Consider the following 20,785-nt stretch of genomic DNA (forward strand, 5'->3'; position numbering starts at 1 on the left):
TAAAGCAGCTGGAAAACGAGAGAGAGGAAAAAGAGATAGAGAGGACAAAGAAAAGGAGAGAGAAGAAAGGAGAAAAGAAAGAATAGACCTAGCAGAACAAAGTGAAAGAGAAAGGGAGATACAGATCAGCAAAAAAGATAAAGAGAGAGATTGAACTTCAGAAAATGGCCATGAAACATGACAGTCAATTAAAATTGGCAGACGTAAAGGGAAACGTACAGTTGGCTGATAGTGATGAGGATAGTGAGAAAGAGCGTCATAGTCGAAGGCTTGGTGGGGATCTATTTAAATATGTCCAAGCATTGCCAAGGTTTGATGAGAAGGAGGTCGAAGCCTTTTTCATTTCATTTGAGAAGGTGGCTAAACAAATGAAATGGCCACAGGACATGTGGGTATTACTGATTCAAACAAAGCTGGTAGGTAGGGCTAATTAAGTGTTTGCATCACTACCGGAGGAGGTATCTGGGTTGTATGAGGAGCTGAAAAAAATCCATCTTAGGTGCATATGAACTAGTGTCGGAAGCCTACAGACCAAGGTTTAGAAATTTAAGGAAAGAATTTGGTCAAACATACATGGAGTTTGAAAGGCTCAAACAGAGTAACTTTGATAGGTGGATAAGGGCTTTGAAAATAGACCAAAAGTATGAAGCTCTCAGAGAAATTATGCTTTTGGAGGAGTTTAAAGATTCAATTCCTGATGGAGTGAGAACTCATGTGGAAGAGCAGAGGGTTAAACCTGCGAGGTTAGCAGCAGAAATGGCAGATGATTATGAATTAGTTCATAAATCAAAGCTTGGTTTCCGACATCAGTTTCAGCCGGTGAGGGATAGAAACTGGGGACATGAGAAATACTCAAGTGGTAGAGGCAAAGGTGATCTGATGGGAGATAATAAGGAGAGTACCTCAGATTAAAAAAGTAATAAACTGTAATAAACTAGGCCATGTAAAGTCACAGTGTTGGTGGTTGAAGAAAAGCACTGGGAAGGCTGATGTGGTAAAACAGGATAAGACAGTGGGGTTTGTTAAAGTGGTAAAGGAAAGCCCAAGTGAAGCGAAGGAGGTGCAAAAGATTGTACAGCCTGATCAAGAGGTGATTGATAAGAAGGTGCCAGATGTCTTTAAAGAATTTACTTGTGTGGGTAAAGTTTACTCATGTGTATCAGGAGGAGCAGCTAAAGAAGTCACAATTTTAAGAGATACAGCAGCTAGTCAATCTTTAATGGTAAGAAATGCGGAGTTATGTAGTTTGGGAAGAATGTTGCCAGAAAAGGTGTTGATATGTGGAAAACAGGGCGAGAGGAGTAGTGTTCCATTGTATAAGTTAAGGTTGGAAAGTCCAGTGAAGAGTGGTGAAGTGGTAGTAGGAGTAATAGAGAAACTAACTTGTCCAGGAACACAGTTTATCTTGGGTAATGATATAGCTGGATCGCAGGTGGAAGTGATGCCTACTGTGGTTGATAAACCAGTGGAAAATCAGACAACTGAAGTGTTGAAGGATGTGCATCCTGGGATTTTTCCAGATTGTGCAGTAACAAGGTCACAAAGTCACAGGTTAAGACAAGAGGATAAATAAAAGAGTGAAGATGAAGTGGAAGGGCAATTATCAGAAACAATTTTTGATCAGATGGTTGAAAAAGAACAAGAACAGGTGGAGGATGAGGCGGGTATTTTTAGTTCAGGAAAATTGGCGGAGTTACAACAGAAAGATATAGAAATAAAACGGATGTATCAGAAAGCATATACAGAAGAGGAATCTGAGTGTATACCAGAGTGTTGTTACCGTAAAAGTGATGTCTTGATGAGAAAATGGAGACCTTTACATAGGCAGGCGGATGAAAAGTGGGCAGAAGTTCATCAAGTAGTATTGCCGGTAGGGTATAGAAAGGAGGTGTTGCGAGTTGCATATGAGGTACCAGTGGGAGGTCATTTGGGAATAAGGAAAACTCAAGCTAAAATACCAAAACATTTCTATTGGCCTGGACTACATAAAGATGGAGTTAGATTTTGTTAATTATGTCACACATGTCAAGTGATAGGGAAACCTCAAGCAGTGATGAAACCAGCGCCCTTAATACCCATCCCAGCATTTGAGGAACCTTTTACAAGGGTCTTAATTGATTGCATAGGACCGCTTCCTAAAACGAAGAGTGGGAATCAATATCTTTTGACTATAATGGATGTGTCTACTAGGTTTCTATAGGCCATTCCAGTATGTGATATTACAGCTAAAATGATTGTGGAGGAGTTACATAAATTCTTCACTAGATAGGGACTACCCACAGAAATACAATCGGATCAAGGATCAAATTTTACGTCAAGTTTATTCAAAGAAGTTATGGATAGCTTAGGAATAAAACAATTTAAATCAACTGCGTACCATCCAGAATCGCAGGGAGCGTTAGAAAGGTGGCATCAGACATTAAAAGGCTTATTGTCACGATTATCCAGAGGATTGGGATAAAGGAATTCCAGTTGTACTGTTTGCAATTAGGGATGTACCTAATGAGTCAACCAAATTCAGTCCTTTTGAACTAATTTTTGGCCATGAGGTAAGAGGACCACTTAAATTGATTAAGGAAAAATTGGTGAGTGAGGAATCGGAAATTACACTATTGGATTACGCGTCAAATTTTAGGGAACGATTAAATAGAGCAGGTGAATTGGCCAGACAACGTTTAAAAGTTGCACAAATGTGATGAAACGGGTAGCGAGCAAGAAATCCAAAGTTCGTAGTTTTGCCAGTGGAGATAGAGTTTTAGTGTTGTTAAAGGTGAACCTTTAAAAGCAAGGTTTTGTGGACTTTATCAGATTGAAAGGAAATTAAGTGAGGTGAATTATGTGGTAAAAACACCAGATAGAAGGAAGACTCACCGAGTGTGTCATGTGAATATGCTTAAAAGGTACTTTGAAAGGTAAGGTGAGAAAAAGGAGGAGGTTTTAATGATTCTAACTCAAAGTGACGAACCAAATCCAGTTGACTGTGAATTTGACATACCTCAAATTAAATTGGAAAATGAGGATGTTCTTAAAAATTGGGATACAATGTTGAGTTACCTTCCAGAGGAAAAACAGACTGACCTGAAAGAGTTATTGACATCACATGGGCAAGTTTGAGGAGATAAGTTGGAAAACACTAAAATGTGCTATACATGATGTAGATGTGGGAAATGCTGTTCCAATCAAACAACATCCAGAAAGACATAACCCTTTAAAATTAGCACAGGTTAACAAAGAGGTCGAAAGTATGCTTAAAAATGGCATAATGGAAGTGGGTTGCAGCCAATGGAGCTCACCCACAGTGATGGTACCTGAACCAGACGGTACCCAACGGTTGGTGTGGACTATAGAAAGGTTAATGCAGTTACAAGAACGGACTCTTATCCTATCCCATGTTTGGAGAATTGCATTGAGAAAGTGGGACAATTAGCTTTTATTTCCAAACTGGATTTACTCAAAGGTTACTAGCAGGTACCTTTATCCGAAAGGGCGAAGGAGATTTCAGCTTTTGTGACTCCAGATGGTATATACCAATTCAAAGTTATGCCATTCGGCATGAAAAATACACCAGCCACATTTCAACGGTTAACTAACAAAGTTGTTTCAGGATTACCAATTATGCGGTATACCTCGACGATCTGGTAATTTTCAGCCAGACATGGAAAGAACATTTAAAACATCTGATGGAGTTATTCGATTAACTTCAGGAGGCGGGTTTGGTGGTAAACCTAGCCAAAAGTGAATTTGGAAAAGCCCAAGTCACTTTCCTTGGCCATACAATCGGACAGGATCGAATGGTCCCACGGGATATGAAAACAAAGGTTACTGGGGAGTTTCCAATACCCTCGAGACTAGGGAAATAATGTGATTTCTTGGCATGAGTGGATTTGATCGAACATTTGTGCCAGATTTTAGCATTGGCACAAATCGGTTGCTCCACTGATGGATTTGCTGAAGAAACGTCAAAAATTTCAGTGGACAGCGGAGTTTCAACAAGCATTTGACTGCCTGAAAGTTGTGATAACCAATGCTCCTGTGTTGGAGAATTACAAGGAACTCTGTGATCAGATTGAACTAAAGTATCCGACTTTAAACAGAAATGCCGAGGGGTAGAGAAGTGGATGGATCCTGCAGACCTTCTTGTCCAAAGAGACTGTCAATCGAGAAGGATTCCAGTTGGAGGAAGAAGAACAAAAATAGACTATATTATTATACCTGTTTGCGTGTGTTGTTTTTTGAAACAAAAATGTATATTTACTGTGTGCATTTCTTAAAGGATAGTGAAAGGGTGAAAAATGAAATTATCATGAAGTTGATGGTTTTTTTTTCTTGGGGTGGGGGGTGTCATGTGAGAGTGCCTTTAAGAAATGGGTGTTTTTTAATCGAATAACTGTAGTGGGTGTACCTTTAAGAAATGGGTGTTTACTACTGCAGTGATGTCAGAGAGTGGGTGGAGCTGGGCTGTCTGTCTGCTTTACTTTCGTTTTTGAGCAGGCTGCGACAGAGTGAGTTTTTAGTTTTGTTTTCAGAGAGAAGAGCTGCAGTGAAAGCCAGCAGATGTACATGGATCTCTCTAAAAGCTAAAGAGTGTTCATTTGGGTGATTTCAAAGGGATAACTGCTCTCATTAGAGAATTTAAACCTAGTCTTTGTGTTAAAAGGGTCTCTTGCCTTCTGAATGTTGTTTGGGAATTTATTAAGGATTACTTAGTGTTGTATTCTTTGGGGGTTGTATTTCAATTGATGGTTGCTGAGATGTTCACTGTATGTTTTAAAAAGGTTAACTTGAGTTCATAGAATAAACATTGTTTTGCTTTAAAAAATACTTTTCCATTTCTGCTGTCCCACCCCTGTAGAGTGGGCCGTGTGCTCCCCATACCACAATCTATTAAAAGTTGTGGGTCAGGTGAACTCCATGGTACACTTTGGGGTTCTCTAAACCCTGGCCCATAACACTAAGATCTAAAGCTGAATTTGATGGTTGTAATTACTAGATGTCCCATAGCTAGTAGATATTGTTAACCAGAATTGTACAGGGGTGATGGTTAAATAGGGTGTGGAGGCCAAAAGTAGGTCGACCAAGCGCCATTTTAGAGAAATTTGAGCCAACAGTTAACATTAGAACAGGGGTATGACATTCTGCTACTTGAGACTGTTTCATCAGAGTTGATCAGCACCTTAACCCTACTTACCTACCTTACTATATCCCTTAATACCCATACCTTGAAATTTTTTATTTTTTATTTTTTAAAAAGAGTACCCAATTAATTTTTTACAATTAATGGGCAATTTAACGTGGCCAATCCACCTATCCTGCACATCTTTGGGTTGTGGGGGTGGAACCCACGCAAACACGGGGAGAATGTGCAAACTCCACACGGACAGTGACCCAGAGCTGAGATCGAACCTGGTACCTCAGCGCCGTGAGGCAGCAGTGCTATCCACTGCGCCACTGTGCTGCCCGTTAATACCCATACCGTACAAAAATCTATTTATCTGAACAACAGCTCTTTGGGGAAGAGAGTTGCATATTTCCAATATCACTTGTGTGAAAAAATGCTTCCTGACATTATCCAAGTTTCAGCTAGAAATGGGAGGAACCCAGGCTACGAATTTAGACACGATCCGATAATTGGCGTGGGTATTCCAATACATATTCAACCTATGCACTTGCTTCTGTGCCAAGCATTATGCAAATTTAATGCTGCCTGCTGACTTGCATGACACCTATATGTAGTCAGCAAATAAACCCTGCTCAGGGGCTGGAAACCTCAAAGTTTGTTTAACGCTAGCTCCACTTAAAGCCTATACTACTTAAAACCAGTCTTTTTAAATTGCTGCAGTGTGATGAATGTAGAAATTACAGAGATATTGTATTATATGTATTTGATGCAGTGAGGGTTAAAAGCCCGAGTTAGTATGTGCCTGCTGCAGTCATGTTATTGAAATAAATCCTAGTTTGATAGACAACTACGTTTTGGAGTCAGGGATTCAATTAAATAATCGTAAAAACTTGGACTAATGAAATCTTGTTTGGATTAAGGGGGGGTTCTCTGTGGAGATAATTAGATTTCAGCCTGGTCAGATGATATGTTACTGGGAGAAGCCAAGGTATCAGGCATTTTGCAGAAGAGCAGAATTTTAGTTGTGTGTTCGCTAGGGGTGTGAGCAGAAGTCAGGCACCTCGGTTCAGTTAAAAGATATGTCTGCAGTTAAATTAGCAGTTTCTTTCCCAGCAGTTCAGATGAATGTGAGTAGAATGTGAGCTGAAACAAGGTGAAACAGCTTCAGAAGGAATACAGACAGAGTTTCTGCCTGGTTCTAACAGGATTCAGGCATTTTATTTAAAGCAGTGTTGAAGGATCTCTGTCTCAAAGAAGAGTACCCAGAGAGCTCTGTAAAGCAGGTATTCCAAAGTGCAAAATGTATCTAACAGTGGATTGAGAGCGGAGATGTTTTTTTGTTGTTTGAATGGGAATAAAAATAGCAGTTAAGGGTTTCTGTATTGATTAGCATTGTTTAAGGGGTAATTGTAAGCTATTTTCTGGTGTGATGTTAAAGATATTTCAATATATTGTTGGTAATAAGGTTTGCTTTAACATACCATATCTCCATTTCTTCGTGAAATCACTCCTGGAGCGAGGTATCTTTTCCTCACAGTCTTACAAAATTATAAAATAATGGGGTTTCTGTCCAGTAACCAAGCCGCTGTTGGGGTCTGGCCCGTGATCGTAAAAGTAATCCCTGTGGTGTTAGAACACCAGAGGCTTGAACTCCGCTAGTTACAATTTATATCAATGGCTGGCTGATAATACTAAATCAGGTGGGAAAGTAAGCTGTTAAGGGGGATATAACAAAGCTGCAAAAGAATATCGACTTTTTAAGAAATTGTGCGAGATGGTGACAAATGGAGCATAATGTAGGAATTGTGAAATTATCCACTATGGTCTGAAGAATGAAAAAGCAACGTCTTTTCTCATGAGAAGATGAGGGGCGAGTAAATGTTTGTACTTAGAGGGTCTGGGTTCTTGCACGTAAATCACAGAAAGTTAACATGCAGCTACAGCAAACAATTCTGAAGGCAAATGGTATGTTGGCCTTTATTGCAATAGCGTTGGGAGTACAAAGTAAGGAGGTCTTGCTGTAATTACTGAGGACCTTGGTGAGATGACATCCATACAGCTTTGGTCACTTTACCCAAGGAAGGATATCCTGGCCTTAAATTTATTCCTGGGATGAGGGGGCTATCCCATGAGGAAAGATTAAATAAATTTGGTTGATAGCCTCTAGAATTTAGAAGTATCAGAGGTGATCGCACTGAAATCTATGCATTTCTTAAGCGGACCTAACAGAGTAGATGTTGACAGGGTGCTTTCCCTACCTAGGAGACTAGCAATAGGGGTCATGTACTTCGGATAAATGGGGCAGCCATTTAGGGCTGAGATGCGTTGCGAATCTTTGCAATTCTCTATCTTCGATGGTTGAGAATATTCAAGAATAGAGGACATGGGGATAGAGCAGGAAGTTGATGTAGGAGTTCTGCCAACTTCTTACTGAATGGGGGAGAAAACTCAAGGGGATATAGACCCACTCCTGCTTATGTACTCTAGACTGATGTTTAAAAAAGACTTGCTCAAGATGGCGCCTTTCACAACCTCAGTATGTCCCAAAGTAGTTTACTTTATAAAAATAATTTTAGACTACCCAATTATTTCTTTCCAATTAAGGGGCAATTTGAGCATGGCCAATCCACCTACTCTGTACATCGTTGGGTTGTGGGAGTGAGACCCACGCAGACACAGGGAGATTGTGAAAATTCCACACGGACAGTGACCCGGGGCCAGGATCCAACCCGGGTTTCGGCACCGTGAGGCAGCAGTGCTAACCAGTGTCATGCCCCCCCCCCCCCCCCCCCCCCCCCCCCCGGCCCAAAGAGTATTTTACAGCTAATAACACACTTCTAAAGAGTAATGGAGGAAACATGGCAGTATATTTGCATAAGGTTCCACAAACGGTGTGATAATAAATAGTCAATTTGTTTTGCCTTAAGTGATATTGGTTGAGGTATAAATATTGCCTACGAAACAAGTTGTGTCATGGAATTTTTAAAAGGCAATTTAAATACTTTAACACTTGTTTAAAATCTGTAAATTATCGAAAGAACAGAAACAGCAGTGTTTGTTTGAAGAACAAGACAGAGGGAGCAGTAACATAGCAGCGGGAGTTTAAAGAGCACAGGCAGTCTGTGGGTCTTAAAAGTGGCTGAAAGGATAGTGGGTTAGTTGCAATTCTTCCAAACTTCCCTGGATTCTGGATAGATCCTAGTGGATTGGGAAAGTGCAAATGTGTTCAAGAAAGGAGGGAGTCAGAAAGCAGGAAACTATAGACCAGTTAGCCTAACATCTGTCAAAGGGAAAATGCTTGAATCCATCATTAAGGAGGTTACAGCAGGACATTTAGAAAATCAGAATACAATCAAGCAGAGTCAAAATGGTTTTTTAAAAGGGAAATTATGTTTGACTAATTTATTAGAGTTCTTTGAAGATGTAACAGGGTGGACAATGGGGAACCAGTAGATGTGGTGCAATTGGGATTCCAAAAGGAATTCAATAAGATGCTACATGGCTGAGTATTATATAAGATAAGAGATACAGAACTGGCTAGGCCATAGAAGGCAGAGGGTAGCAATGGAGGGATGCTTTTCTAATTGGAGGGCTGTGACCAGTGGTGTTCCACAGGGATCAGTGCTGGGACCTTTGCTCTTTGTAGTATATATAAATGATTTGGAGGAAAATGTAACTGGTCTGATTAGTAAGTTTGCAGACGACACAAAGGTTGGTGGAATTGCGGATAGCGATGAGGACTGTCTGAGGATACAGCAGGATTTAGATTGTCTGGAGACTTGGGCGGAGAGATGGCAGATGGAGTTTAACCTGGACAAATGTGAGGTAATGCATTTTGGAAGGGCTAATGCAGGTAGGGAATATACAGTGAATGGTAGAACCCTCAAGAGTATTGAAAGTCAAAGAGATCTAGGAGTACAGGTCCACAGATCACTGAAAGGGGCTACACAGGTGGAGAAGGTAGTCAAGAAGGCATACGGCATGCTTGCCTTCATTGGCCGGGGCATTGAGTATAAGAATTGGCAAGTCATGTTGCAGCTGTATAGAACCTTAGTTAGGCCACACTTGGAGTATAGTGTTCAATTCTGGTCGCCACACTACCAGAAGGATGTGGAGGCTTTAGAGAGGGTGCAGAAGAGATTTACCAGAATGTTGCCTGGTATGGAGGGCATAAGCTATGAGGAGCGATTGAATAAACTCGGTTTGTTCTCACTGGAACGAAGGAGGTTGAGGGGCGACCTGATAGAGGTATACAAAATTATGAGGGGCATAGACAGAGTGGATAGTCAGAGGCTTTTCCCCAGGGTAGAGGGGTCAATTACTAGGGGGCATAGGTTTAAGGTGAGAGGGGCAAAGTTTAGAGTAGATGTACGAGGCAAGTTTTTTACGCAGAGGGTAGTGGGTGCCTGGAACTCACTACCGGAGGAGGTAGTGGAGGCAGGGACGATAGGGACATTTAAGGGGCATCTTGACAAATATATGAATAGGATGGGAATAGAAGGATACGGACCCAGGAAGTGTAGAAGATTGTAGTTTAGTCGGGCAGTATGGTCGGCACGGGCTTGGAGGGCCGAAGGGCCTGTTCCTGTGCTGTACATTTCTTTGTTCTTTGTTCTTTTTGTCATGGTGTTGGGGGTAACAAATTGGCATGGATAAAGGTTCAGTTAGCTAACAGGAATCTGAGAGTCAGGGTAAATTATTCATTTTCAGGTTGGTAAACTTAACTAGTAGAGTGACACAGGGATCAACATTGGGGCCTCAACTATTTACCATCTACATTAATGGCTTGAATGAAAGGACTGAATGTATGGTAGCTAAATTTACTGATGACACAAAAATAAGTAGGAAAGCAAGTTGGAAAGCAGTCACAAAGGCCCGATTTTGTGACTGGACTCTGTCTCAGACTCAACAAAATGATGGTGGGGACCTGATTTGGAATTTCTGCTCCTATTTCCGACAGATCCCATTTTCTCTGGTAGGGGAAAGGGAGCAGGGTGTAAGTTACATTTTTTATTTTTTTTTATTTTTAATTAAAAAATTTACAGTACCAATTAGTTTTTTCCAATTCAGGGGCAATTTAGAGTGGCCAATCTACCTACCCTGCACATCTTTAGGTTATGGGATGAAACCCATGCAAAGATGGGGAGAATGTGCAAACTCCACACGGACAGTGACCCAGAGCCTGGATCGAACCTGGGACCTCGGCGCCGTGAGGCAGCAGTGCTAACCACTGCACCCCCGTGCTGCCCAGGGTGTAACTTACATAAAGGAAACTGGAACTCACCAGAACCATTGGAATTCAGTGCTGAGTTCAAACCAACCCAATTTTCACTGTAGCAAGGGCCTTAACCTGCAATGTGGGAGCCATACATATAATTTTAGGGTAGACATTAATGCTCCTGAAGTGTGGAGGAAGTGTGGAGAATGGTCAGGCTTTGAAGATATTTAAATTCCCAGCTCTACAAAAATTTAAAAAACAGCCTGCCTGTGCCAGTGATAGCTAAATGAAATCTGGTGTATCAGTTACAATAGCGATCTGTTATTATTATCCTAAGAGCTATCATTATGTCATTAATAATGCTTGGCTGCTTTCCACAACTTATACTAATTATCCCAGCAGGGGATCCCAAGTTCATAATTTAATTAACAGCTTAAAGGGTTTAGTCAAGGATCAGCTGCCTTTAATGTTGAGTGAGTGATCTAAATCTGTTTTGATGAGGGAATAAGTACTTGAGTGGATTTAAAAGTTTTGAATGGGCTTCAATGAATGGGAGTGTTTTTATACAGTAGGACTGTATTAGATATTTAGAAATTTATCTTATTTCTATATGGTTATGAGATCTGTCTATGGTGGATACAGGGTTAGTTGGCATGGAGGGTGTAAGGGCAAAGGATAGTGGGTGGATTGGCATTGGGAATGGTTAGGGGGCATGGGTTGATATGGACTGCATGAGGGGCCACAGGGAATGGGTGGGGGACTTGGATTGGCATGGAGGGTATGAGGGGTGGGTGGGAGGCAGAAGTTGTATTGGCTGAGGCATGGGGAGTGGTGGGAGGGTGAGGGCTAGAGAGCGTAAAATATGAAGAAACAATTAAGGAAAGAAGTTTTGGGGAACTGTGAAAGAAGTCTCGGGGAACGGTGGAAGGCCTTATAAACAACCCCCTTGTCATTTGGCAGAACATGTGGCTGTCTCTGATCTGCATCCTGGGGTAGTGGGCCGAACTCCACCCCACACCCACCTCCCAAAATGAAGATACCACCACTGGGAGGAGTTTCTCTGAGGTGAGTAAAGCAAGCCAGGGAATTTCCCAATTTGTGTGATCTACTTCAGAAGTGAAAATCTAGGCCAAAGAGCTTTCAAAGCAATATAGATAGGTTAAGTGAGCAGGCAAACGATTGACAGATGAGTATGTTGTGAGAGAATGTGAGCTTGTCCAATTTGGCGGGAAGAATAGAAAAGCAGAACATAATGCTAGTGGCAAGAGTCTGAAACAGATTGTGGAACAGAGGGATAGGGGTGTCCTAACACACGAATCACAAAAAGCGAGGTACAGCAAGTGATTGTGAAGGCAAATGGAATGTTGGCCTTTATTGCAAGGGGAATAGAACATCAAAGTGGGGATGTGTATGCAGCCTTAGTGAGACTGCATTTGGAGTACTATGTACAGTTTTGCATAATTGCATTGGAAGCAGTTCAGAGAAGGTTCACTCAGCTGCTGCCTGGGTTTAAGGAGATGTTTTAGGAGAAAAAGTTGAGCAGGGTAGGTCTGTACTTATTGGAGTTTAGAAGAATAAGAGGTGATTTTACGGAAACATATAAGGTTCTGAGGGGACTTGGCTGGGTGAATGCTGGGAAAGCATTTCTCCTCATGGGAGAATATAGAACTTGGGGACACAACAAGGCTGAATTAGACAGATTCTGGATTGACCAGAGGGGAGGGGGCGAGCAGAAGTTTGTTCAAGACAGTGAAATTAGAGGCCAGGAAGAGCCATGACTGTATTCATACTGGTATAAAGAAGATTGGTACCAAATGGCAGCTTACGCAATACCCCAGCATGATAAATATCCTCAATTATAGACAAGCTGTTAGAAAGGGAGAGAAACAACAGTGTGTCTAATGAGACGTATTCCTAATTGGACAGTCATGCATGATGCCCTGCAAAATGGTTTAAGGGTGTCACTGGCAGGAAGCAGAAGACAGGTTACCCACCCAGCTATGTGGTGCTGACAGATCTATTTGGGAAGCAAAGAACAGGAGGAAATTACAAGATTCAGTTTCAGGATGTGATGGAACCGATAGAAAGGCAAAATAGAAATGTTTCATTAATGTAAGGCAAGAACAAGTCAGAGATTTTCAATACAGAATTAAGACAGATTGGTCTCATTTCAGGAGTCCAAAGAAAAACTGCATTTCCTACTTATTTAATAATTAAATTGAGACTTTCCTTCACAGATATTCAAAAAACTGACGGACATAGTTTTGTCACGACAACAGCCTCTATCTTGTCTTGTGCGAATTAGTTAGATGCTTATGCCAAAAAAGAATGAAATAGAAACACAAACAAAATCAAACCAGTCAGCTACAAAACAACTGGTCTTGCACTTGTAATGGCAACACAAAAGATTTAGTACGGAGCTGCACAGTCCTGGCAACAGTACTGTGCATTACAAAAGCAAAATACCGTGGAGGCTGGAATCTGAAACAAAAACAAAGGAAGCTGGAAAACTTCAGCAGGTCTGCTAGCATCTATCAGGAGAAAGTCAGAGATAACGTTTTGAGTCTGGACTCTTTGTCAGAACTGAAATGAGGGAGAATGTTAGAGCAAAACTGCAACAAAAAATACCAAATTTAAGAACAAACAACAGATGGCCTGGTCTGAGGGGGGGGGGGGGGGGGGTGGGGAGAGAGAGAGGGTTTTGCACCGAGGCAACACACATGGAATATAAAAAGAAAAGAGAAGTTGGAGGAGAAAGATCAAAATCCAAATTTGTCAAACTCAAAGTTGAATACCAGTGATGTAACATGCCCCAACCAGAAGCTGAGATGCAAGCAACAGGAAGGTTGGGGTCATGATTGTGAACTGAACGAAGGTGTTCCACAAAGCAGTCGCCCAGTCTGCATTTAGTTATAGAATCATAGTATTTGCAGTGCAGGAGGCATTCGGCCCATCAGGTCAGCACCGACCCAGTGAAAGAGCTCCCTATTTAAGCCCACGCCTGCACCCTATCCCCGCAACCCCACCTAATGTTTTGGACACTAAGGGGCAATTTAGCACTGCCAATTCACCTAACCTGCACATCCTTGGACTGTCGGAGGAAACTGGAGTACCTGGAGAAAATTCACACAGATCTGGAGAGAATGTACAAACTTCACACAGTCAACCGAGGCTGGAATTGAACCCGGTTCCTGGAGCTGTGAGGCAGCAGTACTAACCACTGGGCCTCCGCTGTGTCAAGGAGTCTGCATTGAGAGCAGCAGATAAAGGAGGTAAAATTCCTCCATCACACCCAACTGCCCATCCTCTTCCCACAGCACTTTTCGTTGAAATCGCAGAAGATGTAACATCTGCCCCTTTACCTTCTCCCTCCTCTTTTTCAAGATCCCAAATACTCCTTTCAGGCGAAGCAATGTTTCACTTGTGCGTCCTTCAATTTGGTTGAGTGTATTCACTGCTCCCAATGCAGTCTCCTCTACATTGGGGAGACTAAATGCAGACTGGGTGACCGCTTTGTGGAAAGCCTTCACTCAGTCCATTGCTTGCCTTTTTAACTCAGCACCTTGCTCTTATGCCCACATGCCCTCCTTGCCCTGCTGCAAAGCTCCAGCAAAGCTCTGTGCCAGCTGGAAGAGCAGCATTGCACCTTCTGGTTGGGCACGTTGCAGCATTCAACGTTGAGTTCGGCAACTTTGGATTTTGATCTTTCTCCTCCATCTTAAATCACACTTTCTTCTCTTTTCTTTATATTAAGGATGTGGGAGGGGTGGCGTGCGGACTCCGCGCACGTGGTGGCCGGGGGTCGAGCCTGGACCCTGGAGCTGTGAAGCGGCGGTGCTACCCACTGTGCTACCATGCCGCCCTCAATGGCAGCACACTGGGAAGTCTGAGGAACAAAAATACCTTAGCCTGCTTGTAAATAGATCTCTGGAGGCAGTGGGGCAGGTTAATAGGGTAGTGAAAAAGGCATATGGTACACTTGTCTTTATTAGACGTGGCATAGATTACAAAAGCAAGTCAGTCATCATGGAGTTATTTAGAACATTGGTGAGATCACAGCTGGAGTACTGTGTGCAGTTCTGGTCGCCACATTATAGGAAGGATGTGATTGCACCAGAGGGGGTGCAGAGGTGATTCACCAGGATGTTGCCTGGGATGGAACATTTAAGTCATGAAGAGAGACTTGACAGGCTGGGTTGTTTTCTCTGGGGCAGAGAAGACTGAGGGGCGACCTGATCGAGGTGTACAAGATTATGAGGGGCATGGACAGGATGGATAAGGAACAGCTCTTCACCTGAGTTGAAGGGTCAGTCACAAGGGGACACAAGTTCAAGGTGAGGGGCAGAAGGTTCAGGGGGGATTTGAGGAAATCATTTTTACCCAGAGAGTGGTGACAGTCTGGAACACACTGTTTGGAAGGGTGGTAGAGATGGGTTGCCCCACATCCTTCAAAAAGTACCTGGGACCTACCGCTGAGGAGGGCGGAGGGGAGCTTTCGGTATCTGGGGATCCAGATAGCCAGGAGTTGGGGGACCCTACATAAACTGAATCTGACGAGGTTGGTGGAGCAAATGGAGGAGGATTTCAAAAGATGGGACATGTTACCGCTCTCGCTGGCGGGTAGAGTGCAGTCGGTCAAAATGGTGGTCCTTCCAAGGTTTCTGTTTGTGTTTCAGTCCCTTCCCATCGTGATCACTAAGGCCTTTTTTAAGAGAGTAGGCAGGAGTATTATGGGGTTTGTGTGGGCGAATAAGACCCTGAGAGTAAGGAGCGGGTTCCTGGAATGCAGTAGGGACCGAGGAGGGTTGGCGCTGCCAAACCTGGGGAGCTACTACTGGGCAGCAAATGTGGCGATGATCCGCAAGTGGGTTATGGAGGGAGAGGGGGCGGCATGGAAGAGGATGGAGACAGCGTCCTGTAAAGGAACGAGCCTGGGGGCGTTGGTGACGGTACCGCTGCCGCTCTCGCCGACAAAGTATACCACGAGCCCGGTGGTGGCGGCAACGCTAAGGATCTGGGGCCAGTGGAGACGGCCCCGGGGTGCAATGGGAGCATCGGTGTGGTCCCCGATCAGGGGTAACCACCGGTTTGTCCCGGGGAAGATGGACGGGGGGTTCCAGAGCTGGCATCGGGCGGGGATTGGAAGAATGGGGGACCTGTTCATCGACGGGACGTTTGCGAGCCTAGGGGCACTGGAGGAGAAGTTCGAGTTACCCCCGGGAAATGCCTTTAGATATATGCAGGTGAGGGCTTTTGTGAGGCGACAGGTGAGGGAATTCCCGTTGCTCCCGGCACAAGAAGTTCAAGATAGGGTGATCTCGGGTGTATGGGTCGGGAAGGGCAAGGTGTCGGAAATACAACAGGAGTTGAAAGAAGAGGGGAAAGCGCTGGTAGAAGAGTTGAAGGGTAAATGGGAGGAGCTGGGGGAGGAGATCGAGGAAGGTCTGTGGGCTGATGCCCTAGGTAGGGTTAATTCCTCCTCCTCGAGTGCCAGGCTCAGCCTGATACAATTTATGGTGGTCCACAGAGCGCACTTGACGGGGGCGAGGTTGAGTAGGTTCTTTGGGGTAGAGGACAGATGTGGAAGGTGCTCAGGGAGCCCGGCGAACCATGTCCATATGTTTTGGTCATGCCCGGCATTGGAGGGGTTCTGGAGAGGAGTGGCGGGAGCAATATCTCAGGTGGTGAAAGTCCGGGTCATGCCAAGCTGGGGGCTAGCTATATTTGGAGTAGTGGACGAACCGGGAGTGCAGGAGGCGAAAGAGGCCGGCATTCTGGCCTTTGCGTCCCTAGTAGCCCGGCGAAGGATCTTGCTAATGTGGAAGGAGGCGAAGCCCCCCAGCCTGGAGGCCTGGATAAATGATATGGCTGGGTTCATAAAGTTGGAGAGGATTAAGTTCGCCTTGAGAGGGTCTGCGCAGGGGTCCTACAGGCGGTGGCAACCGTTCCTAGACTATCTCGCGGAGCGTTAGAGGAAGGTCGGTCAGCAGCAGCAGCAACCTTGGGGGGGAGACGGGGGACGTCCTGGGGGGGGGGGGGGGAAGGAAAGGGGGGACTGCCTGGGAGGGTGGATGAGCAAGAGATAACATGAAGGGTTGGGGAAACTGGCACGTACGGGTGAGGGCCAGTAAAGCTGTGTAAATATATAATTTTGCCATGTATATATCTTGCTCTGCGCGATTTCTCATTTTTTTTTGTTACGGGGGGGGGTTATTGTTTGTAAGGGAGAAAAATTGTGTTAAAAAACTTTAATAAATATATATATTTTTTAAAAAGTACCTGGGTGAGCACTTGGCACAAAATTACGTTCGAGGCTATGGGCCAGTGCTGGCAAATGGAATTAGGATTGGCAATCAGGTGCCTTTCATGTGATGGTGCAGACTCGATGGGCCGAAGGGCCTTTTCTGCACTGTATTTTTCTGTGATTCTGTGAAGTTTATGTTCGACATGATAATAAGCAAAGCTTCATCTAAACCAACCTAATCCGCTTGCGTTTGTAGAAAAAATGTAAACTCGAATCGCAGGATTGTTCCATTGCTGTTTATTGTTACAACCGTTCAATGTAAAACTTGATCATATTCCTGGTAAGGGCAATATTATCATGGTTGCATTGTCATGGATTTGAATATTGCTAAATAGCAGAAATAATAATTGGGGAATTTTGTTCGTGGGAAAGGAAGTATGAATGCATGTGTGTTTTGTATCATATAACTTGGTGTGAAGGTGGATAATGGGGATCCAGTAGATGTAGGGTATCTTGACTTCCGGAAGACATTTGATAACGTGCTGCACAGAAGGTTAATTCACAAGGTGAGATCACATGGGATTAGTGATAGCCTATTAGCTTGGATAGAAGACTGACGGACAGGGGACAGAGAGTCAGGATAAATGGGTCTTTTACTGGATGGCAAGATGTAACTAGTGGGGTGGCACAGGGTTCGGTCCTTGGGTCCCAGCTATTCACAATATGTATTAAAGACTTGGATACAGGGATAGAAGGTTCAATAGCCAAATTCGCTGATGTCACAAAAATAGGTGGGACAGTAAGTTGCAACGAGGAAATAAGAACCTTACAAATGGTTATAGATAGGTTAGGAGATTGGGCCAAAATGTGGCAGTTCGAGTTTAATGTGGATACGTGTGAGGCTATGCATTTTGGTCGAAAAAATGGAAAGGCAACTTATTGTCTAAATGGGGAGAGACTTAGGGGTGCTCCGATGCAGAGAGGACGCTTCCTCTTGTGGGGCATTCTAAAACGATAAGTCAGAATCTTCGAATAAGAGGTAGCAAAATTTAAAACAGAGATGAGGAGACACTACATCTCCCAAAGGGTTGTGAATCTGTGGAATTCGCTACCCTAGAGTGCGGTGGATGCTGGGACAGTGAGTAAATGTAAGGAGGAGTTACAGATTTCTTTTTTTTGAAAATATATTGATTCAAATTTTTCACCAAATTTTCAACAAAACCCACCCCCCAACAAGAAAAAGAAACAAGAACATAACGAGCAGAAATTATACATTGGATTTCCCCCATACACCAGAAAAAAAACACAAATAGGGAAACCCCCCACCTTCACCCAAACGCCACCCTCCCCCCCCCCCGCCCCCGGGCTGCTGCTGACCTCCTCCTAACGCTCCGCGAGATAGTCTAGGAACGGTTGCCACAGCCTGAGGAACCCCTGCACAGACCCTCGCAAGTCAAACGTTATCCTCTCCAGCTTGATGAACCCTGCCATGTCATTGATCCAAGCTTCCACACAAGGGGGCTTCGCATCTTTCCACAGTAACAAAATCCTTCGCCGGGCTACCAGGGATGCAAAGGCCAGAATACCAGCCCCTTTCGCCTCCTGCACTTCCGGCTTGTCCGATACCCCAAATAATGCTAATCCCCAGCTCGGCTTGACCCGGGCGTTCACCACCTTGGACATAGTTCTCGCAAAACCCCTCCAGCGCCGGACACGACCAGGACATATGGACGTGATTTGCTGGGCTCCCCGAGCACCTCCTACATCTGTCCTCCACCCCAAAGAACCTACTCAACCTCGCCCCGGTCATATGCGCTCTGTGAGTAACTTTAAACTGTATTAGGCTGAGCCTGGCGCAAGAGGAGGAAGAATTAACCCTACTCAGGGCATCAGCCCACAGATCCTCATCTATCTCCTCCCCAAGCTCCTTCTCCCACTTGCCCTTTAACTCCTCCAGCGAGGCTTCCTCCTCTTCCTGCAGCTCCTGGTAAATTGCCAAAACCTTGCCTTCTCCAACCCATACACCCAAAATCATCCTGTCCTGAATCCTACGTGCGGGAAGCAGCGGGAATTCCCTCACCTGCCGCCTCACAAACGCCCTCACTTGCATGTACCTGAAAGAGTTTCCCGGGGGTAGCCCAAACTTCTCCTCCAGCGCTCGCAAGCGTCCCATCGATGAACAGGTCCCCCATTCTTCTAATCCCTGCCCGATGCCAACTCCGGAACCCCCCATCCATCCTTCCCGGGACAAACCGATGGTTCTCCTGAATCGGGGACCAAACCAAGGCTCCCACCTCGCCCCTGTGTCGCCTCCACTGCCCGCAGGTCTTCAGCATCGTTGCCACCACCGGACTCGTGGTGTACCTTGTCGGCGAGAGCGGCAGCGGTGCCGTCACCAGCGCCCTCAGGCTCGTGCCCACACAGGACGCCATCTCTAGCCTCTTCCACGCTGCCCCCTCTCCCTCCATTACCCACGTATGGACCATCGCCACATTGGCTGCCCAATAATAGCCACATAAATTTGGCAGCGCCAGCCCCCCCCCTGTCACTGCTAAGCTCCAGAAACACCCTCTTCACCCTCGGGGTCTGATTCGCCCACACAAATCCCATGATGTTCCCACTTACCCGTTTGAAAAAGGCCTTGGGGATCAAAATGGGAAGGCACTGGAACACAAAAAGAAACCTCAGGAGGACCGTCATTTTGATCGACTGCACCCTACCCGCTAGTGAGAGTGGCAGCATATCCCATCTTTTAAAATCCTCCTCCAGCTGCTCCACCAACCGCGTCAAATTGAGCTTGTGCAGGGCCCCCCAACTCCTAGCTACTTGGTACCGAAAGCTCCTTTCCGCCCTCTTCAGCAGTAGCTCGTCTATCCCCCTTCTCTGGTCCCCTGAATGCACCACAAAAAGCTCACTCTTCCCTATTTTGAGTTTATACCACAAAAAGTCCCCAAACTCCCTAAGGATCCGCATGACCTCCGCCATCCCCTCCACTGGATCCGCAACATACAACAACAGGTGATCGGCATACAACGACATCCGGTGTTCCTCTCCCCCCACCCCCCGAACCAATCCCCTCCATTTCCTGGACTCCCTCAGTGCCATGGCCAGCGGCTCAATTGCCAGTGCAAACAACAAGGAGGATAAGGGGCACCCCTGCCTCGTCCCCCGGTACAGCCGAAAGTACTCCGACCTCCGCCGGTTCGTAGCCACACTCGCCACAGGGGCCCTATATAGCAGCCTGACCCAACTGATGAACCCCTCCCCGAACCTCCGCAACACTTCCCAAAGATACTCCCACTCCACCCAATCAAAGGCCTTCTCCGCGTCCATAGCTGCCACTACCTCCACTTCCCCCTCCACCGAGGGCATCATAATCACACTGAGGAGCCTCCGCACATTAGTATTTAGTTGCCTACCCTTCACAAATCCAGTCTGGTCCGCATGAATCACCCCCGGGACACAGTCCTCAATTTTCGTAGCCAGCACCTTCGCCAGCAACTTAGCGTCAACATTGAGGAGCGAGATCGGTCTATACGACCCACATTGCAATGGATCCTTGTCCCGCTTCATAATCAAAGAAATCAGCGCCCTGGACATTGTCGGGGGCAAGATCCCCTCCTCCCTCGCCTTATTAAAAGCAACGGGCCCAGCAGGTCCACATATTTCCTGTAAAATTCAACGGGAAACCCATCCGGCCCCAGGGCCTTCCCCGCCTGCATGTTCCCCAATCCTTTCACCAGCTCCTCCAGCCCAATCGGCGCCCCAAAACCAGCCACCTGCTCCTCCTCCACCTTCGGGAATCTCAGCTGATCTAGGAATCATGGCATCCGCTCCTCCCCCGCTGGGGGCTCAGACCTGTACAGATCCCCATAGAAGTCCCTAAATACCTAGTTTATTCTCACCATACTCCGCACCGTATTCCCCCCTCTATTCTTGACTCCACCAATCTCCCTCACTGCCTCCCTCTTACGAAGTTGATGTGCCAGCATCCAACTCACCTTCTCCCCATACTCATATGCCGCCCCTGCGCTTTCCTCCACGGTGCCTCTGCTTTCCCCGTGGAAAACAGGTCGAATTCCGTCTGGAGGTTCCGTCACTCCCTAAGTAGCCCCTCCTCGGGGGCCTCTGTATAACTCCTGTCCACCCTCAAAATCTCCCCCACCAACCTCTCCCTCCTCTCTCTCGCCGCCCTGTGGGACCT

General features: G+C 45.3%; 1 protein-coding gene across 5 annotated transcripts in view; it reads right to left on the bottom strand.

The window, feature by feature from the left end:
- The window catches only part of LOC140430996 (activating molecule in BECN1-regulated autophagy protein 1-like), a 629,857-nt gene that overhangs the window by 50,861 nt on the left and 558,211 nt on the right, over positions 1 to 20,785 (bottom strand). The window lies entirely within an intron of this gene.

Source organism: Scyliorhinus torazame, chromosome 10 (assembly GCF_047496885.1).
Source record: "Scyliorhinus torazame isolate Kashiwa2021f chromosome 10, sScyTor2.1, whole genome shotgun sequence".
Classification (NCBI taxonomy): domain Eukaryota; kingdom Metazoa; phylum Chordata; class Chondrichthyes; order Carcharhiniformes; family Scyliorhinidae; genus Scyliorhinus; species Scyliorhinus torazame.